Genomic DNA, 7,829 nt, shown 5'->3' with positions numbered 1-7,829 from the left:
TAGATATTTAAACACCATATGGGGGCTTAAAGTAAAAAACAAAATTTAATAAGATAAAGCATACAGATTTTAAAGTATAAGAACTTAGTATCTTAAATCCATATCTTAAAACAATCAAGACACCAGTGAATCATATTTTGCTGAGTATCACATGTATTTTGATTTCAAATTTAACATCTCAAAACTAGATAGAAAAATTATTATAAAAGCTGTCTCCTGGAACTGTTATTGGCATGGATTTAATTTGATTTCTTATCTGATGATTAAACAACTGCAGTTGAAACATAACTATTGTTAAAAGATGTCCTTTTGAAGACAGTGGATGATTGTGCTCTCTGATCTAGAACAGCCCATTCTATCTTGCAACTCTCTTGAATTCCTTACCATTTAGAAGTCCTGTAACTACACAGTATTTTCCCTGTTTTTGGTTTGTAGTTGTCCGCACTTGCCACTTGATGTCTCTGGTTCCCTGTTTACAATCTTGTAAGCTTATTTTACTTTGGATATGTCCATAGCTGTTGTTTTTTGCTATTTTTGGTTTTCTGTTCAAACGACTCCCTTTAGTATCTCTTGTAAAGTTGGTCTGGTTTTAACAAATTCCCTTAGTTTCTCCTAATTTCACCATCATATTTTGAGGGACAGTTTTGCCGGGTATATAATTCTTGGTTGAAAATTTTTCTCTTTCAGGGTTTTATATATATATCGTCCCATTGCCTTCTCCCTTGAATGGTTTCTGATGAGAAATTAGAGTTTATTCTTACTTGTTGTCCTTTGTAAGTAACTTTTTGTTTTTCCTGTGCAGCTCAGGATTTTTCTTTGTCTTTGGTTTTGATGAGTTGGATGACGATATGTCTTGGTGATTTTCTTTTGGGGTCTAACCTGTTTGGGGTTCAGTGGACTTCCTTAATGGATATATTCTCATCTTTCATCATATCAGAGAAGTTTCTCCTCCAACAAATCTTGGACAATTTTCTCAGTGGTTCTATTTTTCTCTTTCTGTTCTGGAATTCCAATGACACGTAGGTTATTCATTTTGATGGTATCCCACATGAATCTTAGGCTATCTTCATTTTGTTTTGATCATTTTTTCTGACTGATCCCGTTCCAAAAAAATATTCAGGTGTTTGTCTTCAATTTCATTAATTCTTCCATTGCATCAATTCTTCAATCTCATTAAGATTGAAGTTCTTCAACTCATTAAGTCTTCCATTGCATCAATTCTCCTCCTTTGCCCTTCCAATGTGTTATCTATTTCTGACAGTTTAGTATTAATCTTCTGGATTTCTATCTGTAGATTTAGAATCATTTCTAATTTTTCATTTATTTTGTCATTTTGTTCTTGTATTTTCTTCCAAAATTCTTCTAAGGTTTTTTCTGTGTTTTCTTTGGTCTGTCTCTCAATCCTTTGAAGATACCTAAATATAATTCTTTTGAATTCCTTGTCAGAGAGTTCCAATGCTGCTTCTTCCTCAGGGATGTGTTCTGGATCTGTATCCTGTTCCCTTGTTTCTACCACTTTATCTTGCTTCTTTGTGTGGACTGTGATGGTCTGTTGTCTCTGAGACATCGTGGCATTGTTGTATTTAGATCTCTGTTAACTATTTGTGAGGAGCAGCCAAGGGTGTGTCAGGCTGTTCTTGGTGGCTGTTTATCATAGGCCTGTTGGTGGAGAAGGAAGTGGTGGCTCTCAGTAAGTGAAGCTGCAGGAGGTATGAGTGTAGTTGTGTCCTATGGGGATTGTTTCTGTCTTCCACTCAGTTAGACAAAAATAACAATTGAATAACCATCAAAAAAGTAAAAGCAAATGGACAAAAAAGTACACCATGGAATAATAACTAAAGAAAGGGAAAAAGAAAAGAAAACAAAAAATCCCAGGAGTATCTGGGGAGAGGGCAGAAAGAGAAAAAAGGTAAAAAAGAGAATAATGAAGAAAAAAATGGGAAAAATGGAAAAAGAGAAACAAGGAATGGGGTTAGCCATGAGAAAGAAAAAAGAAGAAAAAAAAAAAAAATGCAACCAGGTACAGGACAAAGAAAAGAGCTGAAAACTAGAACCTGGGAGGGGAAGAATTAAATAGTAAAAGGGATAAAAAGGAATAATAATAATAATAGTTTTAAAACAGACAAAACCTAACAAACTAAAAAACAGAAAAAGAAAAAAAAAAAAAAACCTGGGGGCAGGCAAGGCAGGGCACCCAGGCTCTGTCCAAGCACACAGACTGGGATGGAGTTCCTACGGGCCCAGAAGGTGGGTGGGAGTGAGGGATGGCTGCACCTCCATTCACCAAGAGGGTGTGGGGTATAAGATTAACCAGGGGGATTTCGCACCTTTCCAGTTGTCCAGGTCTGGAGTGTCCTTGGGGTTACTGGCAATTGGAGCCTGTTCTTAAGTCCCTAGAATCTGAGAGAATGCTGTCACTTTAAATATCCAAAATGGTCAAGCCACCTGTAAACATTCAAAATGGCTGCACCTTCCGGATAGACAAAAGTCCACAGCTCAGCCCACTGTCCTCCTCACTGCTTTCCCTTTTACTCCTCAGCCACCACAGCAGTCTTAATTTCTTAAGTCCCTGGAATCTGGAAGAATATTGTCACTTTAAATATCCAAAATGGTCAAGTCGCTTGTAAACATTCAAAATGGCTGCACCCTCCAGACAGACAAAAGTCCACAGCTCAGCCCACCGTCCTGTTTGCTGCTTTCCCTTTTATTCCCCAGCCACCGGAGTAGTCCTCCGTGCAGTCCTTGGCTAGCAGGGCCACTTTTTGGGGTAATTCTTAAGTCTTGCCACCACTTGGCAATATCCAGGCTGTCTGTGCTGTCAGATTCGCTGCCAGACTGCTGTTCTGTATGTCTCCTTATTTGGTGTTTTCATGCAAATTCTTCTGCTAGTTGGAGTTTAGTCCACTTCTATACCCTTCACTTCAAGACTCAAGGGTCCAGGATTAACCTCTGTATCTGTTTTAGTTGGTTCCCCTTTTCTTTGTTGAAGAGAGTCTGTGCAGTCTTTCGGCCTATTCCGTCATCTTCAAATTACACTCTCTTTTACTTATTTTTGAATTGGATTGCCTTTTGGTGTTGAGGTGCTGAAGTTTTTTATAAATTTTAGAGATAAGTCCCTTGTCAGATGTCATACCCAAATATTTTTTCCCAATCTGCACGTTCTCTTTTTACCCTTTTGGAGAAGTCTTCTGAGATGCTTAAGAATTTAAGTTTTAAAAGGTCCCAATCATCTAGCTTCTCTTCCACTGCCTGTGCATTTTGGGATATGCTTGATAGTCTATGCATGCCATAGATTAGGGCCCCTAGATTTGCTGCTATTTTTATCTTTGATGAGCTTTATAGGTTGGGTTTAGCATTGAATTCTTTGAGCCAACTTGAGTTCATTTTTGTTTATTGGGTGAGGTATGGGTCTTGTTTCATTTTTCTGCAAGTGGATATCCAATTTTGTCAGCACCATTTGTTAAAGAGGCTATCTCTCCCCCCATTTAATGGGTTTTTGGTCCTCTGTGAAAGATCAGCTTTCCATAGATTGATGGGTCTACTTTCGGGTTGTTGTTTCTGTTCCATTGCTGTATCTGTCTATTACTGTACCAATACCACATTGTTTTAACTACTGTGGCTGTACAGTAGGTTTTGAGATCCAGAAGTATGAGATCTCCTACTTTGTTTTTCTTCTTCAGCAGTGCTTTGCTTATCTGAGGTCTCTTTCCTTTCCATCACTAATTGGTTTTTCCATGTCCTTTAAAAATGTTGATGGAATCTGGATCAGGATTGCATTGAGTATGTAGATTGCTTTGGATAGTATTGCCATTTCCACGATATTCAGTCTTCCTATTGGTAGCGTAGTGCCTAAGGCACTTGACTGCTATCCAGAAGGCTAGTGGTTCAAACCCACCAGCCACTTCTTGGAAGGAAGGTTGGGCAATCTACTTCCATAGAGGTACCTGCTGGGAAACCCAAGGAGGGGTCACTATGAGTCAGGTCCGACTCAACGGCTGTGTGTGTGTGCATCCACGAACAAGGCATGTTCTTCCATTTAGATTCCTTGTAGTTTCTTGTAGTAGTTTTTTTTTTTTTTTTTTTTTTTTTTCTTGTAGTAGTGTTTTGTAGTTTTCTTTGTATAGGTCTTTTGTGTCCCTGGTAAGATTTATTCCTAAATATTTTATCTTTTTGTAGCTATTGTAAATGGTATTATTTTCCTTATTTCTTTTTCAAAGGCCTCTTTGTTGATGTAGAGAAATCCAACTGAGTTTTGTATGTTGACCTTGTATCCTGCCACTTTCCTGAACCTTCCTGTTCATTCCAGTAATTGTTTTTGCTGAGTCTCTTGGGTTTTCTATATATAGTAATCATTATGTATAGGATAGCTTTGGGAAGTATTGACATTTTCACAATATTCAGTCTTCTTATCCATGAACATGGCATGTTCTTACATATATCTAGGCCTCTTGTAGCTTCTTGTAATAGTGCTTTGTAGTTTTCTTTGTATAGGTCTTTTGTGTCCCTGGTAAGATCTATTCCTAAGTATCTTTTTGGTAGGAAAACACTCTTTTTATACACAATGCAGCCTATTTTAATTTGGAATGTGAAAGATGATAGCAAGTGGAGAGGAAAATAAACACAGAGAACAGACACCTTACATTTATTAGAACTGTCCCCAACTTTAATAAATCCTTGTTGTTAAAAGATTAAACACAGGTGTGAATACTATTTGAATAACAATTTTTTAAAATTAATTAATTTATTTATTTTTAATTGGGATTTGGGTGAAAATTTACAGAGAAAATTCACTTTCCATATAGCAGTTCAAATATACTTTGTCTCATGACATTGACCACAATTAACCACAATGCAACAGCTCCCCTCCCATTTCTTCCCCATAATTACCTCTTCCCTGTGTCAGTCACTCCATGCCTTCCTGCCCCCTGAGCTGTCTTCCTGTGCATAAGCAGCCCTTCTTTCTCCCATGATTGTTCTCGCCAAGGAGTGTATCTACCTCAGGTAAATGTTCAACTCATCTGCCTGTCTTTTGCTTGGCTGGAAGCCACAGGTGTGGGTTCAATTCCAGACCTGAAGGACTGGTAGGGGCCATAGTCTCTGGTTCCACCAGGCTCTATCAGACCAGTAAACCTGGTCGCCCCTTTTGTTCCCTTGAATAACAGTTTTCTTATACTGTGAATTAGTAACATGAAATAATAGACGGGTTCTGGCCAACTATAAAACAACTAATGAAAAGAAAAGATTTCTATTATTAATTTCCTCATTTCTCAAAATCCTCATAAACATCACAAAGGAGCAAATTGATCAAAGAGTTACAGCTAAATCACAGAGGAACCCACTCCCACAGAGGGTGGGGAAAAGTTCTTTGCAGGGTTATTTTCTTTAAAACTTCCAAACATTTTATTTTCTTTATCAAGCTTCTTTCCTCTTCAGAATAGTGTCAGATTTATGCTTAAAATGTAGCTAATACATCATTCAGCTTAAAGTAGAAAAAGAAAGGAGGGAGGGAGGGGGAGGGATGGAAGGAGGAAAGAGGGAACACTATATTACAAATACAATGAAGTGTTTGGGCACTGAGGTAAAGTAGAGCCAATGCAGTCTCTGTTCCCTCAAAACATGTTACTCTGCTATCTAATCTTCACATTTAGAGCTGTTTGAGGGGTTATCTCAGGACTTCAGCTTTATTACCGTCTAAGGCAAGTAAACAGAACGGAGAGTGGGAAACAACACTGGATTATCACAAAATAATAAAGTCGTTGGGAGTGAGGAGGGCATGAAGGTCTCATTCCAAGTACAATGAAGCACTAGGAAGCAGGAAGCTAAAATATCCAAGTCTGAGAACTAACAAAGTAAGAATGTTCACATAGCTCAATTGCCATGGGACATGTTCGTGTCAGCAGGAAATGGAACATAAATGAGCAACTTGTTGGAAAAATCCATCTAGAGCTTTTAGAATATGTGTTAGTTTTCCCCTGACTTCTTCTAGGGATTTTTTTGGCAGTTACTGAACATTTTTGGTTGCCACAATGCAAGGATACTACTGCCCAGTCAGCAGAGGCCAGGAATACTGTTAAACACGTTATGATGCAAGGATGCATCAAAGACTGATCCAGTACAAAATGTCAGTCATGCTAAGGCTGAGAAATTCTTCTCTAAAGCTAGACAGAGAGACCTCTCAACATGGGTTCCTCAGCAGAACACAATGGTTCATTTCTCATCTAACATGGAAAACTTAACCCTGGAAATCTGGTACGGGAGAAGCTTAGGGAATCCCAGACTTCAGCTAGCATCCACAGGAAACATTTTAAAATTTGCTAATTCCTGTGGCCTCAAGATGAAAAAATCATCCCATTACTCTTAGATTTCTTCCTGGTTAATAAGTTAAAAAACAGATCTAAAGACAGCGTTAGAAGAAATCCTGCAGACTAAAATTCATTTATGCCATCAGCAGATGTTGAATAAAGAAAATGAGAAACCAAGAAGTGATAAAACAAAATCTACATGGCAAAAAACATTTATACATCACTAGCCACATCACCTCAAGTCTAAATCCAAACTTTGAAAATGGAATAAGGACTTACAGACACTGTGAAATGCTGCTACAAGGTGGAGGCCCATAGAGGACAAGAAGAAATCTGGGTAAGAAACAGAGGCAAAGGTGGGTCATCAAATATGATGCAGAGATCCTGTAGGAAGGCTGTAATTGGGAGCTCTACTGAGCCCAGGCACTCAGAACCTTTGCTTGAGATGTTCGTCTCTCTCCAAGACTTAGCCAAGAAGCTGGTGTCCTCAAAAGCTGGGTGATCACTGTTTTGTAATTATTGCCTTACTTGTGATGTGGCTTCACATCAAAGGATTACAAGTGAATGAACCAGGGTAGCAGACAAAAAGGAGGTAAACTATTAGGAGCCCATTTGTGAGGAATAATTTTAAAGGGTTTATTACAGAGTAGCAACCAAAGAATGAAAGGAGGGAAATACAGACATCCATTTATTTAGGTCAAAGCATCTTGAGCCATGATATTTACTCAGTTCCAATTCAGGGCCCTTGCACATACTACTGACTCTGCCTGGGATGTCAGTTGGGAAATTGAGCTTAACTTGGAGCCATTTACAAGGGTGTGGGCAGGGTTTAGAGGAAGCAATAAGGGAAGGTACACCTCCAGTCCTAGAGGGGTCAGAAGAGGAAGCAGTTGGAATAAAGAGAGAGCTGGACCCAGAGACAGAAGTTGTGGTCTTCAGTAGAGAATCACGAAGACTCAGCTGGGAGGGAGCCAGGAAAACAAATGCCTCTCAATTCACTCTCCCTCAAACTCAACTGACCTGGTGGAGAGAAGCTCTGGGGAAAGGCAAAGAGAGGAAACCCAAGTACTCATGCTGCTCCCCTTATCTAGCTAATTTACTTCCTCCTTCCAAAGTAAGCTCAGGTGTCTGCCCTCTAGAAAATCTTCCCTGCCCTCCTCCAGTCTAGGAGGGCTCATTAGTACTGAAAAATACCTGTCTGTCCACTTATCTGCCTTCCCAGCTGGTCTCTTAGCCCTCTCCAAAGGCCTCACCTCATTAGCTTATGCACCACCAGCCCAGCACAGTGCACAAAACAGCCCCTCCAAAGTCTCCTCCCTACTTCCTCATTTCTCTAACCAGCCAGCCACTCTCTCACTCTTCTAGACACAAAACCTCAGTCATCTTTGACTCCTCCTTAATGCTCCCATTTCTCAAATTCAACCAGCTGTCACCATTTCCTTTTTCTCTAGAGCTGCATAGCAGCTTTGCACTTTTTCTATTGTTCTTGAGTTCTTCCTGAAGCCCACCCCCCTTCCACCATGCATT

The sequence above is a fragment of the Orycteropus afer genome, unplaced genomic scaffold (genome assembly GCF_000298275.1).
Source record: "Orycteropus afer afer isolate SDZICR_OR568_19922 unplaced genomic scaffold, OryAfe1.0 scaffold00139, whole genome shotgun sequence".
In the NCBI taxonomy this organism is placed as follows: domain Eukaryota; kingdom Metazoa; phylum Chordata; class Mammalia; order Tubulidentata; family Orycteropodidae; genus Orycteropus; species Orycteropus afer.
The sequence above is the reverse complement of the archived record's forward strand: the minus strand, read 5'-3'. Positions refer to the sequence as shown.